Raw genomic sequence first — 16,379 nt, 5'->3', positions numbered from 1 at the left:
GGCGGCGCTCACGCGACGCCGCGGCTTCCCGGCCCGCGCAGGCCCCGCGCACTCCTCCCGGGCCTCCGCCGCCGCCTCGGCCAGTGCGCCTCGGGCGGGGGAGACACGCCGGCCCCGCAGGCCCCGCAGGCCCCGCGCCGCAGAGCCCACGGGCGGCGGGCCCACCGCGGGGCGAGCATCCACTGGCGCTCAGAGGCCGCGGCCCCGCAGGCTCCCGCGCGGGCCGCCGCGCCACGGCCGCCTCCGCCCGCCCGCCGCCCCGCCGCCCCGCTGCCCCGCTGCCGCCGCACTTCCCCACCATTATGCTCCGGCTCCGCCGCCGCGCCCGGCCCTCCCCTCGGTGCCGCCTTCTTCCCGCCGCCCGGCGCCTCTCGGGCCTGAGCCGGCGACGGGCGCGGGGGGCGGGGGGGACGCGCAGGCCGCCGCCTCCTCCTCCCCGCCGGCCTCCGCCCTCCTCCCGGCTCCCCCCGCCCGGCCCCGCCGCCGGGTCGGCGCGGAGGGCTCGGGGCTCGAGGGGCGCCATATTGACGGCCCTGCCCAGCCGGCGCCGGGGCGCGCGGGGCCGGGAAGGCGCCGAGGCCGGCGGAGCGCGGGAGGGCCGAGGGCGAGGCCCGCGCGCGCACTTACTGCGTCTCCTCGCCGAGCCGCGGGCCTGCGGGACCCCGGGGGCCGCGGCGGGGCCCGGCCGGGCGGCGCGGAGCCTGCGGGCAGCGCGGGGCCGGGCGGGCGCCCGGGAAAGTTGGCGTCCCTGCGCGGTCGCCGCTCACATGGCGCAGCAGAGCGGGCAGCCGCTCGTCGCTGCCGGCCCCAGGCCCGCCCGCCCGCCCGCGGCCCCGCTCCCGCTCCTGCTCCCGCTCCGAGTTTATTGTGTCTGGCGGAGTCTCCGGCGGCCGGGCCGGGCGAGAGGGCCTGGGCTGGGCCGGCCGCGCGCGGGGGGCTCTAGTGGCGGGCGCTGGACTTGCGCGCGGCCGGCCCGGCTCGCGTCCGCCTCCCGCCCAAGGCCGGGGCCGGTGCACGCCCGCTCCTACCTTCCCTCGTCCTGTCTTCGGCGCCTCTATCCAAAATTAGTTTCAGCATATTCTCATGTATCCACACACGAACTCCATATCAATACACACGTGAAAGCTACGTACGTGCAGGCGCGCTCGAGCCCTGAGCGGTGCGCACCGAGCGCTCAGACACGAGGGCAGCATTGTTCGGCTGGGCCGCTCCCGGCCAGCGCCGCGTGTGAGTGGCACGGACCTGCTCCGCGGTCTGCGGGGGCGGATTGCAAAGGCTGGAGAAGCACCAACTCCCGTGTTGGCAGAACGGGTAAGGCAGCTCCAATGTCTATCGCGAGGATGTCCAAGTTCCTCTTTCCATACACAGAAATAAGACTTCCAAAAGAAACGGGGACCACCCGTTATCGATTTGGCAAGAGCACCACAAATTTGTGAGAAGGAGACTCTCTTACTGTAGTGAGTGATTCTGGACCTAACCAGGGAAGAGACCTTAAGTTGTGAGTGGCTTATTGCAAAACAGTCTCAGATAAGTGCACATATAGATTCCATCTATGTCCCTAATGACCTTTCTCCGCTAGGAGTTGAGAAGGGAAAATTTATTCTCATTCTCTCTGGACATATGTACCTGAAATCACTGGAGAGAGACTGTCCTAGAAATTTGGGGTTTCTTACCCAGTTTATCAATCTGCTTTCATAGCTGGTCTTTAAGAACTTAGAAATGGGTGGTGTTGAATAGATCTCTGATGTATACCTGTCAAATAGGCACTCTTTCAAACTCTTAGCCCTGGTTCTGATACATACATCTCAGATTGTTGTTTTGCTATTTCAAAGAACATCACAAAATAATTTTAATTCATTTAAAGAATAAATGTTTGCCATTAAAATTTCAATCGAGGGGTTGACAGAAAAAAATTCTAGTCATACCTGTTTGCTAAACAAGGAATTTTAACGATCACCTTTTATAGTGAATCACCTTTTAAAAATAAAGTCTGTTACTTTATCTAAAAGATGAAGTTCTTCGTAGTTCTCTGTTTCTCAGAGACCACACTGTAACCAAGAGCTCCGTCCCTGTCCCCAATGCCAATCAATGACTATTTAATAATGAGGACACAGTTTCGAGGAAAAGATAAAGGAAGGTTTATTGCTTTGCCAGCAAAGGAGAAACACTCCTATCCCAAAGGTTGTGACTCTCCTGATCAGGAGGGATAGGGGGTTTTAAAGGAACTCTTCAAGGGTTACATCCCAGGTGTGCTCTGATAGGGGGTCCCAGGGCACCTTGCTGGCATGTTAAGATTCACTTGTTAATTTGGGAGATATTCACTTCCCAGATCCTCAGCTAGCATCACCTTCCTGTGGTGGGTGTGTTCAAGGGCAATTAACAAGGGGAAGAAAAGAACACTGTCTCCCTAATCTTGTTAGGGAGGGGGAGAGGGAAAAAGAGAGAGAAAAAAAACTTTTTTTTTTTTTTTTAATAAACCTTAGAGCAATGAGGGCTATAGTCAGAAGGTGAAGGGACCACTGTTACAACACAAATACGGCATTTATGTATAAAAGGAAGCTTACCTTTTAGGAAAGAGATGACTGTGTAATTCCACATTTTCCTCTCCAGTTATATTTTGTAGGCATCAGATTTTATACGCATCTCATTTTACGTAATGTAAGTTAGGTAACTTGTCCCTGGATTTCCTATCAGTGTTGTGTACAATTTAACCCTGGGCTCTATTGCCCCTTTCCCAACAATTACTTTTTCCTCTGCTGTCCCTCAGTTGAGTGAATATATGTGTGTGGGTCTGGGGGCCAATGGCTGGAGGTTTAAGGACTCCTGGCCATTCAAGTGGTTATTTCCATACAACATAAGACAGACCATGAATTTATCTACCAGATTGTGAAGAGGGGTCAAAGGGCTCTAAGGTGTTGAGGAGAAAGGAAGAATGGTGCACAAGGGTCAGGGACAGCACCTGCTGAGGAAGGGCATCCCAGAGTCTTCTTGGCCTCTGCCACACTCTGTGCTTAGTCCCTGAAAAGATCACTCCCCTCCACCTTCTGCTTCAAAAATGTCATGTAACTAGAGAAGGCATGCACTACTGTTCAACAAATTGGAGTGGAGGATTTGTCTCTTTAAAAAACAAATATGACCTATCCACACTGCACTTCTGTTTTTTTTTTTTTTACAAAGTTCAAATGAACAAATAATACAAAAACTGAAAATCTTTTCAAAAACTAGAAGATAATATAGCTGAATTTTTGCAAGATTGCAAGCAGAGAAGAATATCCAAAACCTTAGAGTAACGGGGTTTGGGAGAAATCACACACACACAAACACACAGACACACACATGACTGATAAATTTGACTATAAAATATTATAAATCCTACATGTCAAAAACAAGTGTAGTCCTACTCTAAAATCTACCCGGAAGTTCTTTCTAACACCCTCCCTCCTACTCTCTTCACATAAGGCTCAGTTAATGCTTCTTGGGACTCCCTTGGAGTCTTGTTGACTCGTCAAAGTGTTCCTGGTCTGATAATCGCACATAAGTGGCAGTAATAAACTTATGCACTGCCGCCCTTGAAATGCATTGTTTTTATTTATTTTGCCTTTACTACTATGTGTGGCTTTATGCTTTAGTTTTGCATTAAAGGCTGAATTAACATAAACACTGAATATTCTATGTGTGTTTTGTTTGAGAATGTAAGAGTACCATGGAGCACAGCTATGAAAAGCTCCAGGGATTCAGAGGAAGAGCACATTGTAGAGAAAAGAGGAGCAGAACACGCGGCGGTGTGCCATGATCACGAAGGCAAATTAGGGAAGCAAACAGGTCAGTTTCAGGAGACTTGTTAAACATTTATGGGATCAGAAACAGCATTTTTCCTCATTTAAAGTAATAGTAACTCCATCTTCAACTAACAGGAATGTTTTGCTTAGCAACAAATTGTCCTTCAGAGCTGAGGAAGACTCTACAAGTAAAAGACAAAGCAGAAGACAATTTATGCAAGATTTAAAAAACTATGGTGCTGGTCTTCAAAAAGTCATGTCACATCAAGAAGATAAACACCAATAACTCCCCTTCCCCTGAAAGACAAACACCATGGATAATCTACCAAAGAGAACAAGATGATTAATCAACACTGACATTCACTTTTGTGGTGTGTGTGTGGTGCCAGGGATCAACCTTGTGCATGCTAGGCAAGCACTCTACCAACTGAGCCATATCCCCAGCCCTGACATTCACTTTCACTAATAATAAAATGACCAAATAACACAGACTGCTTCAAATGACAGGATTCTTTTTCAATGGGGGTGCCAGCGAGGGACAGAGAAACAGACACACTTATGCAGTATTGGAAGAAAACCGAATCCGTATGAACTCACATGAAATACCCAGAGACTTAAGAATATTTATATCTTTGATGCAAGAAGTCCAAGTTTAAAAATCTACCTTAACAATATCACCGGAAAGACCACCAAAAACTTATAGACAAGAGTGTTCAATTTGCCACTCGACTTAAAAGTCTTAACAATTTTCTGCTGCAGTAGAATAAAATCTAAACCCTATTCCCCGAGTCACAATGCCATCTGACTTTAACATCATCCTTCAGCCTCCTGACTTTAACATCATCCCTGCCCTACTGACCTTTGTTCTATCCCAGGACATCTCAAGGGTTGTTCCCTCCAGAAAAATCCTCCCCACCTTTTCCTACTTGACCTTTAGGCATCCAGATGTCTCTTTAACAAAGGGACTTCATGAGCCCTAATATAAATTAGATCCTCCCTGTATTTTTTCTAAAGCACAAGGTAATTTGTAATGTCATATTTATGTGTGCATTTATAGACTGGGGGAATTTGTACTCCATGATACACCCAGGTACCTGATACACATTGTTAGGCAAAAAAGTGCTGCAGATAAAATTGGCGGTTTCTTGTGAAATCAAAGCACTGTAAAGATTTTTAAGCATTTTGTTGTTAAATACTATAATACCAAAGATTTTGTCACTCAGGTATTGCAGTTTTTCTTAATGCATCTTAATTAAAGCTATATTTTAATTGGATCATGTTATACTTAGGTTAATAGCTTAGGGCTGTAGAGTAAAGGATCTTATAAAGCAGGTGTCCCCAGTCCTGAGAGGAGCTGTGGAATGTCCTCTCTGCCCAGAACCAGAAAAAAATATGTACAACTGGATAATGTTTTTATATCAATCATATGAAAGCACTTTTCTCCTTTGTGTTTTCCATATATGTGATGTGTCTAGGTAGCATAAAGCATCTGTGGCATGGAGGGCATGACAAAGTACCAAGGGAAAGTTAATGTTCATCTTTCAACACTCCAGAAAAGGCTGTACAAGACAGTGTGGTTGCAAGTGACGCTCAGTTACTTTCTCTCTGTTTTTAACTTTTTTTTCAGCACTGGGGATTGACCCCAGGGCCTCATTCGTGTTAGGCAAGTGTTTTACCACAGAACCATATCCTCAGCCCTTTTTGTGTTTTCTTTCGAGACAGGGTCTCACTAAGTTGTCCAGGCTTGCCTCAAGCTTGAAATCCCCCTGCCACCGGTGTTGCTGGGATTTCTGGTGTGCCCAGCCATTTTCAACATATTTAGAAGTAGGTCTGGCCTAGTAGAACACTGAACTTTACAATCCAGGATGGAAAATGGGAACTAAATGGGAGAGAGAAGTAATATGAGCCAGGCACGGTGCTGCACATCTATCATCCTAGTGGCTTGGGAAGCTGAGGCAGGAGGATCAGAAGTTCAAAGCCAGTCTCAGCAATTTAGCAAGGCCCTATGCAACCTAGTGAGACCCTGTCTCAAAACAAAATATAAATAAAGAGCCAGGGATGTGGCTCAGTGATTAAGTAAGTGCCCTGGTATTAAAAGAAGTAGAAGAAGAATAAGAATAGAAGAAGAATAAGAAGAAGAAGAATAAAAGAAGAAGAAGAAGAAGAGGAGGAGGAGGAGGAGGAGGAGGAGGAAGAAGAGGAGGAGGAGGAGGAAGAAGAAGAAAAAGAAGAGGAATAATAATAAGAAGAAGAAATACGAAGTGTGTTATCAGCAATGGTTAGGTACTTTCCCCAAATATTTTCCTCATCTGTAAAATGGAATATTACCATTATCCTATAGGATTGAAATGAGAAAAAAATGCAGGCATCATTCTTATAATAGAGCATGATCCTAATAACTGCTCCTCCGTATTGATAGCTATGTTGCTTTATCAGTAAAATGTTAGCCAGAGATATTAAATGAGCTAATGATTGTCAACTGCCTGATAGAAGGAGCTCCCTTTTTACCCCCTCCTGCATTTGAGAAGACAGGACAACAAATTGAGGACACCTGAGGACACAGGATGCTGGTGGCTAATCACAGGTAAGTTTCCAACTCCTCTCTGATCCCCTCCTGTCTAACAGGCCGGCCCAGAAGGGGACCCTGGGGATTACTGCCAGGTTCCTCGTCCCCTAGCTCCAGGCTAGTTGCCATGGTCTGGAAGAGAAAAACCTTGAACAATTTCAGCCTGGGTCGACTCCTTAGTCAAAGCTGCTGTTTCAGCAGCTGCTTCACAAGCATTGCTTCTGACCAGTTACATAACTTTTGGCAAGTAGCAACTTCTCTGGCATCAGTTCCCTCTTCTGGAAACTTAGAAGGGCTACTAATTGCCTTTACGTTTCCCATTAGCACAAAAATGTTACACAGTGCTACAGGAGCATCTGCTCCCCAACTCCTGTTATTTCCTTGCTCTGTTCCCACCCAGCCTCTTCTCAGGTCCTCTGTAGAAGCTCTTCTATTAAATATTCTTTCTGGTTCTATGCTCTCTACCTCTGGATGACTTTTCTTCTTTCTTTCTTGGCTTCTGGTTGGTTGAGTTTTAAGCTCTCATCGCAAGTGATGATTCATGGCCTCTGCATAAGCAATCAGACTGGTGATCCCCTGTGCCTAAGCCTGCCACCAGTGTGGAAGCCAGTGCCCTTTGAGAGTCTTGTTCTTGGATTTACAACATGCAGAGGCATGTAGACAATCTCAGCTGCATCCTGAAAAGTTCTTCTCTTCTTCATTTACACACTTAAGGCAGAGGAAAGCAGACTTAAGACTTCTCTAGAGATAAAGAAAGCAACAGATGCCTTCCATTTGGCTTCCCAGAGTGTCCTGGAAGACCCTTAGATTCTCCTGAAGTCAGGTCTGCAATGTGTCAACCAGTTCTTGCCCTTGGAGGTCTGCGCTCAGAAAGCAGCCCACCACCTGTGCTCTGGATCAGAGGTTCACGTTTGGATGATTCCTGGAGATGAATGTTGGGAGCAGTTAAGGGCCTCACAGCTCAGAGGGGTCTTTCCACAGGAAGAAAAGATCAGAGGCTGACACCTGGTCCAGGCAGAGATGACTTCTACATAGCAAGAGAACCCTGGTTGCTGTTCACACCTCCCCCCTGCCCTCAGGCTTCTACAGACCAGGCCACCTCCCTTAGCCCCAGAACCCCAAGCCCTGTACCCTGAAGCTCGCTTCTTGCCCCTCCCTGAGTCGAATACTCCCATGCTTTAGGCATGAAGTAAACTTTGTGACTTCTTTTCCTACACCTTAAACCTCATGTCATGGATGCCTTTATAACATTTTGTCACTTTTTTAGGAGGACAAAACTTAAGCAGACGTTGCATTATTACCACTGATGAATTCCACGTGGAGCCAGTGGAGCTGGAAGAGACCTTTTTAAAACCCAAGGGAATAGGAACATGTATGTTAATTCCAAATCCGTAGGTTTTTTTTCAAAATTTTCTTCAAGAAAGGATAACATGTAAAATATGCATTTGTGCTTCTACCTTCTATTATTTGAAGGATATTATCTCCCTAAATTGCCAGGTGACAAATTCCTTAAAGACCTGAAGGAAAATAAATAAAATCTTTAGGTCTCCCAGATGAGATGTGGGGATATAAAAATCTAGGGGTAATACTAGGTGTGGCAGTGCATGCCTGCAATCCCAGCGGCTCCAGAGGCTGAGGCAGGAGGCTCACAAAAGTTCAAAGCCAGCCTCAACAATTTAGCAAGGCCCTAAGCAACTTAGTGAGACCCTGTCTCAAAATAAAATATAAATAAAGCACCAGGGATGTGGCTCAGTGGTTAAGTGCCCATGGGTTCAATCTCTGGTACCAAATTAAAAACAAAAACAAACAAACAACAACAACAACAACAACAAAAACACAACAACTAGAGATAAAATGAAATGAAAAATAAATTTAGAAGTAAACTATGCTACTTACAAAACTATTACAGCCCAAAAACATTTCCTAAATCACTTGGTCATCCTCTCTTCATTTACACTTTGGTTCCTTTTGCTTGTGTACATTTCTGAGATGAAGTCAGAGAAAGCTTTGAGAGCTCTACTTCCTTTTTTCTTTCAATTTGACTGCTCGAAGAATTTAAAGTACAGGAAGTCCTGTGTCCTCAAGGTAAAACCTGATGCGTGTCTTTCTGCCTCTGCACGGTATCCTTCCATGGTCCACTTCCACCCTCCCTCCCTCTGGGACAGCCCTTGTTAAACGTTCACATAGTGCTAGTCAGGGTTGATTTGTGTTTCTTATTTGTATTCATTTCCCTTCTGATCTTTATTTTGAACAAGTATCTAGAATATGAACAAAGAAGGTGAAAGAAAAAGTGAAACTCAGCACATTTTTTTAAAATTAGTAATTGTATTTTTTAACAGGACAGCTGATGATAGAGGTAACTGAATATAGATTACAAGACAGAGATAATTATGTCATTTCTTACACATTTACCAATGTTCTGAATGCTGATTGTAAACCTGGTTTTGTGCTAAGTGCTGTTTTAAATGCAAATGTGTTTATTTCTGTTAAATACTTAACTGAGAGTTCCTTTTAGAGGTGTTTTGTTATTATGTGTTTATCACATCTTAAAATCCTCTATGTAAGCAGCATATTATGTGATCGGTGTTTTATGCCCTCATACACAATAGCAGCATGGCTAAATAAATTATGATTTATCCATAGGCTAGAATTTATGTAACCATTACAGAAGTTGCTTACAAAGGTTATTTTCCTGTGTTAAGTGAAAAACTATGATATACATTACAGAAAATGATCACACCATATAAAAATGAACATGCATGTTTACCAGAAAAAGATCAGAGAAAACATAAAATGCTGAATAGATTAATCTCTGGCAAATAAGACTATGTGTGATTTACTTTTTCTGTTTTATAATTTTATCTTCTTACAAGGTTATCTTCTTACAAGGCTGAATCATCGTACAATTCTATAAAATGGTTGTTATTAAAGTGAGATATTGATTTTTAGGAGATTGCTCTATAACTTTAAGTTGTATTCATTCAGTACAGTGTCCTCAAAAACACTGCATAATGCAGTTAACAGAAAACTTATTTCCAATTAAAATCTCTGTGAATACATTTAGTCTGTCAAGTGAGGAACAACTCTAACTGTTCAGAGTAATACCAGATTGGAGCCATTTCTATACATCAAAGAAATTAAATATTTGCATTTTTACATGGTTCTACTTAACAGCGTTGGTGTTGGGATTTCCTGAGTGGGAATTTTGAAAAATAAAAGTAAAGGCAAAGCCAGACACAAATTGTTTTTCAGGAAAATGGCGATCCAGTGGAATAAGTGGGAGTCCAGTGAAAGAAAATGTTTGCCATGAATTTCCTGAAAGTCCTGTGAAACTCTAGAGACCATCACTACACAGCAACATCAAAAGAACTTGCCAAAATGGAGTCAGGGCAGCACCAAGGGCACAGGAGTCATGCCAATGTGGAGATGCTGCCTGAGAAGGAGACCTCTCTCACTGTACCCCTGGGCTGCTGGCATCTGCAATGACCAGATCATGAGGCTGTGTCCAGAGACCCCTGGTGTGCGTCAGGAGGTCATCCACCCTTGTTTCCTGGACACACTCTACTACTTATGTGTGTTCTTCTCTCTATTTCCCATGGGTAGCACAGCCTCTGTCCTTGACGTCTTCCTACACAGGAATTCCTAGCACATCTACCCGGCAGGTGGATCCTGCTCCCGCTCTGGGCCTCCTTCCTTACACTCATTGAGAGCGATATATGCACATGCTATTCCAGAGATGCTAAATAAAGTGCTCTTACAGTTTCAGGGTTTGATTGACAATTTCCCCTCAAACTCAACTTTTAGAAGTCAGTTCAATATTCTATGTTGAAAATTGTAGTAATGCTGAACTCAGATGGCTCAGCAAGGCAAGAAACTCTTTTACGGTGGTGAGGATCTGTAGTTACAAAGTTCATTTCTTCTGTGTATTTACCCTTGACTGTTATACCCCACACATAGTAAGGACCGTATTCATAAAACTCAAGTCTTCGGAGCACGAGGACTAATGAGTGATTGCCCTACCCTGCACCAGTTCACCTAGCTTCGAAGAGTGCAAAACTCTATTGCTCACGTTACACTCAGGAGAAAATGGAGATGCAGAAAGATACAACGTCCTGTCTGGGCTCGAGCTAGCAAGTGGCCTCACTCAGACATGAGCCCAGGATTATCTACTGACAAGAACTGAAGACTCAGCTTTTTGTCACTACTTTCTAGTTAAGTCCAGCATCTTAGAATACATCTATTCCTCAGTTATTTTAAAGAATAAACTTTTTAATACCATACACACACACTCAAACCTCCTTGCCTCATATTAAAATGTCTATCCATGAAAATGAAAATTTAGAATTTTTCTAAAAAGATGCACATCAGTAAAAAGGTTTTTAGATACGCAAAAAACTCTAAACCACACAAGCAGGGCTGGGGTTGTGGCTCTGTTGGAGTGCTTGCCTAGCATGCTTGAGGCACTGAGTTTGATCCTCAGCACCACATAAATGTAAAATAAAGACATTGTGTCCACTTAAACTAAAAAAATAAATATTTAAGAAAAACCCAAGAAACAAAACAACATACACATACACACACACACACACACCCTAAAATAGTATTCAGAGTCACTCAGAGTGAAAAAAAATCCCCTCCCTTTTATCATCTTTTGATTAGGACCAGAGAGTTCAAAATTGTGTCCATTTTGGTTCTTTTCATTTATCTTTACTTGAAGAGATCTGATTGCTCAGTTTCTACTCCCATGAGATTCAATTGATGACAGAGAATTCCAAACTATGTTCAGCTGGGGGACTTACAACTATGGTATTCTTTTAATGATAGTTCTTTTATCAAAGTACTTGCATCAAGAATTTAGCCTGCATGACAAGTTTTTAAATTGCAATTTGAACTGACATGCTTTTGTTAGTGCTAGTTTCATAAAAGCGCTATCATCTTTGCGTGGGACTGTGTGACATACCCCATATTCACGCTGGAGAGTTTGGTTCAGATTTGGGTCTGTGGAATTGATTGCTTTCATGATGTCATACATATAGAGATTTGTCAAATTTGAGAGGAAAAGGCAGCAAAAAACTAACATGAAAGATAAAGTCAGAAACAATTCATAATCAAGCTGAGGAAATGCATTAAAGTCACTCCTTTACCTAATAAACTCAGTTTTCTAAATTCATTCTTAAAAGTTGATGGAAGTGTTCTGTTTCTAATCTCACAGATAATAGCGACGCGTGCCTTTGTTTGATACTTGGATTTTACAAAGTATTTTGGAACTGTAAGTTCATTGGTACCTCCTCCCTCCCTCTCTTTCCTTTAGCTCATAAGAATATTTTTCTTCTTCTCTCCATGTTCATACACACTTTAAACTTTGCTAGCTAGATCACTGCAGATGTCCAAGATGCTAAGAGCCAAAATGTCATGCTTAACAGAGGTGAAAAAGGTCTCCAAGCATTTGTTGGTCTAGAACTCTGCTTTCTGACTCATGGAAGGATGGAAGGAAAGTGGGCCTTTGATAACATCATCAAGTCTGAAATAGCCACCCATGCAGCAGGACCAAAGCCGGAGAGAAAGCAGTAGTTTCTACATACACATAGGAGGCCAACACGACAGTTGTCTGTTAGATCTAGAGACAGAAAAGAGTCATGCAAGGAGAACAAGAAGTTGGCTTGTGAAGGAGGAAAATGTTTTGGGTGCAGCAGGACCTCTTATGCTGCCAATTGCTGAGAGGTCAAATAGGTGAAGGCAGATGGGACCTATGGGCTTACTGGTGACCTTCCCTTGAATAGTCTCTCTACTGGACTGAGGTGAGGCCAGACTGGGGGTAGATTACTAACTTCTTTCCTTACTTCAGAAGAGAGATTTAGGATTAAAAACTTTCATTTATTTGAGAATGCTCTTTGTCAACAGGGAGATGAGGTCATAGGGAAATATTTCAGTAAAGGAGACTCAGAATGCTATTCCCAGTTCCTTTAAGTCACAATTTTTTTTATTGTGCAGATAAACCATAGTCTGATGAAAGTAACATTCCATTTATTTCACCGTTACTTCTAAAATCTAATTTTTTGGTATTCGTGTGTCTGTTCTCCTCCATTACTTTGAGTGATAGAAAATAGCATCTCTTTCTGTTCACAACAGTATAATTAAGGCAGCAATAACAACACATATTTGTTGAATAATAGGCAATGTGTATGTAATATAACATTTAAATATCAGCACTGATATAATGTGTATTTTTACGTTTGCAAATTTATAATAAATGTCTTTAGAGGCAAAAACTGGGCTTTATTCTTTAGTCTTGAATGTCATGAAGCACAGAGAGGACCTAGAGGTGCTGAGAACACCAGTGTGTGCAGACAGACCTCAAGCATGTAACACCTGCGCACACCTGTAATCCCAATGGCTTAGGAGGCTGAGACAGGAGGATCACGAGTTCAAGGCCAGCCTTAGCAACTTAGCGAGGCCCTAAGCAACTCAGTGAGACCCTATCTCTAAATAAAATACAAAATAGGGCTGGGTATGTGGCTCAGGGGTTAGTGCCCCTGGGCTCAATCCAAAAAACAAACAAAAAAGAATGTAACATCTGAGTTTGAATTTGCTCACCCACCTGGGTGACTATAATTCAAGTGTAGCTCAAGGCCTAGCCTGTCACTCTGTGGTGTGCACTGGGGTAAGAACATGCCTTTTCTGTGATATGTAGGTGTGTCACATACCTGGCGTACACGAGGTGCCAAAAGATCAGTAGATCTTAGAGTTCCTGGGTACCTAGTCAGTACTTAATAAAAACTTCCTTATTTGAAAAGATGATAGACAAAGTGACATTTTATTAATACCCATAAATTTTATTTCCCACTAAACTAGTTAGGGACTGCTTTGGTAGGACCCACCTTAATGGGACATAGGGAAAATGGGGAGAAAAGGGGACTCCTTTTGCATTAAGTTCCATGTCCCCATGTCATTAAAACAAAGGGAACACTCATAAAGCTAAGCCAAAGGTTAAACATCAGCATACTTGACATTTGATGTTTTAAAGGCCCAGACCCCAGACACAACCACATGAGCACCAAGTGCAATTTTTGAACTTTTAAATTAATTAAAAGCACATGATTCAGTTTTTAAAATGTAGGGGAAAAAAGCACGTGATAAGTGACTTTTTCCCCATATCCTGCTTTACTCCTGTACAAAATGACACCCAGCAGGGATGACTAGTTTTTTGAACTGTTGAGGGTGAGAGATTAGGGGGCAGGAGTATTCAGCATGTCTTAACTCTCCCCAGGGCTTTGGCCATCCTGTGTGAAAGCTACGCAAGGTCTTTGCAAGATACGGAGCTACATTTCTGCTTTGTTAAAGATGTGCCTGGCTTTGGTGGGAGATGGTTCTCCAGCTCTCTTAATCCTAGTACTCTCCCTTCTAGATTTCTTACTCAGATTCTTAATATATGTGGTAAATTCCTCTTATGTCTCAAAGAAAATTGAAATAGAAATTATACAAGCATAACAAGTAACATAAGTACACAGGAATATGTATTGACCACTTTAGCAACTCCAAACCCTGGTGATGCATTAATTCAGATCCTGTGGTGAAGCCCCAGCAATCACAGGTTCCTTTCAATGTGTTAATAGACCTCAAAAGGACAACGGTGGTCTTCAAGCGACATGTCGGTGGATAGGGAGGAATTCTGGTTATTTACATCATCTTCACCCGCACCCACATGGAAGCATGCTCATGTTTTATCCAATTGGTAGCAACAGGGCATGAAGGATTTTTCTAGCATACTGTTATTTCTGTGTGAGAGACTTTGGAACCTAATGTTGTATTTAAGCACAGTGAAATACAACAAAATCAATTTAGTAAGGTTGCATTTCATCATTAGAGTCAATTAAGTTAGAAATGAATTTTCTCTCAACTTGCAAGGTTTACTTTCTTACAAAATTATTCTTTCACTTCTTTGCAGTGACATTCTAAAGAAGTAACAGTTTCTTTGTCTCCACACATCACTGCAGATAAGGAAAAAAAAAACAACAACACAGTATGTATTCTTAGTTTATTCACTTTAATTTATTCTTTTTACCAGTGGTAAAGCAGATTCTGAAATCCTATTGGGTTTCTGTTTTTTTTCTATTTGTTGAAATTTTTACAGAACATTTTTCTACTCATAATGTTTAGGACACAAGTGGCAACATCTTGGGACAATTCAGTTATTGAACAGCTAGAGAGGCACTTGAGGTAATGGAGGGAGCTAGAAGAGTGATTTGGGGTGGACACTTGATAAGACTTTCAGTTGCTAAAATTTCGTAGTAAGCAGGTTTTCCACAAGTAAAAGTGCTTGGCGTAAAATGTGGGAAAGAGATTTTTGTACCCCACCCTGCCCTTTAAATACACACCTGCAATATTGTTTATGATGTTAGTTAACAACAATTTCTACCTTTTCATGTGTCAACCTACGAAGTAAGCTATGAGTTTGGAGAAAGACTAATAGGAAAGAAAAAAAAACTTTCTATAATTAGATTCTAGAAAATTCAAAGGTATTAAAATTATTAAAGATAAATTGTATAAATTATTTAGAATGTGTGTATTAGTTTGTAATTTTATAAAAACAAGACTGAAATTTAATAGGTGATTCTTCTTCTTCTTCTTCTTCTTCTTCTTCTTCTTCTTCTTCTTCTTCTTCTTCTTCTTTTTAGCTCTCTCATTCTCTACCTAGTGGTTTTCTTTTAGTATAACATGAGGGACACCAAGGAGGAGCAGTTTGTGAGGGGCTTGTTCAAGTGGGTGGGCAGGGAGTGTGGAGAAGGTATTAGTTCATTTTCTGTTGCTATAATGAATTACCTGGTGCTGGGTAATTTATATAAAGAAAATAGGTTTACCTAGCTCACAGTTTGAAGGCTTTAAGCACAAGATCAGATGGCCCCATGTGTTTGGTCTCTGGTAAGGATCACATGGTAAATGGCGTCACAGTGATAGAAGTGCTTACAGAAGAGAACATTCAGCAAGACAGCTAGAGAGTCAGGATTGCTCTCTTTATAATAGCCCATGGAGTTTTACACTAGTCTCTTCCAAGAGTGATGTCCCCAGTAACCTAATTACCTCCCTCCATACCCCACCCCTTAAAGATGCCACCGTCTCTCCACATTGCCACCCTAGGGACCAAACTTCTAGCACAAGAATCCTCGGGGAACACACTCAGGCCATATCCCAACCACAGTGGAGGTTGTGAGAGGGTCAAAGCTAGTATGGATATGAGCCTTGCTGTGCCCAGTGTGGCAGGGGACCAGAGCCCGTCTCTGGATACCTCCCCCAGGAGGCCTGCACAGATGCCCTGCTCATTTGCCAGGTTTCCTATTAACACTAAAGTAAGGAAATCATCACATTTACATAGGCGAGAATTCCATGGTGCACCTTCCTATAAACCAGAGAGAGGAGAAGAATACTTTCCTTCAGACTCTCTTTCTGCTTATCTTTTTCTGGTTATAAGATATTGCACTTTGTTAAAGGCCTCATAATGTCCAAACCTGAGGGAATCCAACCAAGAGCATGACAAGTATCCCATCCCTTAGCTTTGGTGTTTTCTGGCCTTCTGCCTGCAGCCTTCCCTCCACCCTCGATTCCCAGCATGAGTGAGAATGACCTCCAACACAGCAGCCTCTCTTGGCTCTTGGCAAGGAGGTCATTCTCAAGGGCATCAGCACCTTGTCCTCTTTGGAAGAGATCATCTCACAAAATAAAATCCACATCAGAAAAGAAATCTTCTCCTCCTCCTCCTCCTTTTCTCCTCCTCCTCCTCCTCTCCTCCTCTTCTCCTCCTTCCCCCCCTCCTTCTTCTGGTACCAGAGACTGAACTCAGGGGCACTTGACCACTGAGCCACATCCCTAGCCCTATTTTGTATTTTATTTAGAGACAGGGTCTCACTGAGTTGCTTAGTGCCTCACTTTTGCTGAGGCTGGCTTTGAACTCAAGATCCTCCAGTCTCAGGCTCCCCCCAGCTGCTGGGATTACAGTCATGTACCACTTCAACAGGCCAACTCTATTCATTTTTACCAAG

The 16,379-nt window shown here is 43.3% G+C and overlaps 1 protein-coding gene across 6 annotated transcripts in view; it reads right to left on the bottom strand.

Moving 5' to 3' along the window:
- The window catches only part of Zmynd11 (zinc finger MYND-type containing 11), an 89,681-nt gene extending 88,426 nt beyond the window's left edge, over positions 1-1,255 (bottom strand). For 3 of the 6 annotated variants that reach the window (XM_071619863.1, XM_027947972.3, XM_034636669.2), the window contains exon 1: positions 299-390. The gene's annotated coding sequence lies outside the window, so the exon portion shown is untranslated. The other 3 variants (XM_027947971.2, XM_027947973.3, XM_071619861.1) reach the window with 3 other exon arrangements.
- Between the last annotated feature and the right edge of the window lie 15,124 nt (positions 1,256-16,379).

Source organism: Marmota flaviventris, chromosome 12, assembly GCF_047511675.1.
Source record: "Marmota flaviventris isolate mMarFla1 chromosome 12, mMarFla1.hap1, whole genome shotgun sequence".
Classification (NCBI taxonomy): Eukaryota; Metazoa; Chordata; class Mammalia; order Rodentia; family Sciuridae; genus Marmota; species Marmota flaviventris.
Note: the sequence above shows the minus strand (reverse complement) of the source record. Positions and strands in the feature narration are given on the sequence as shown.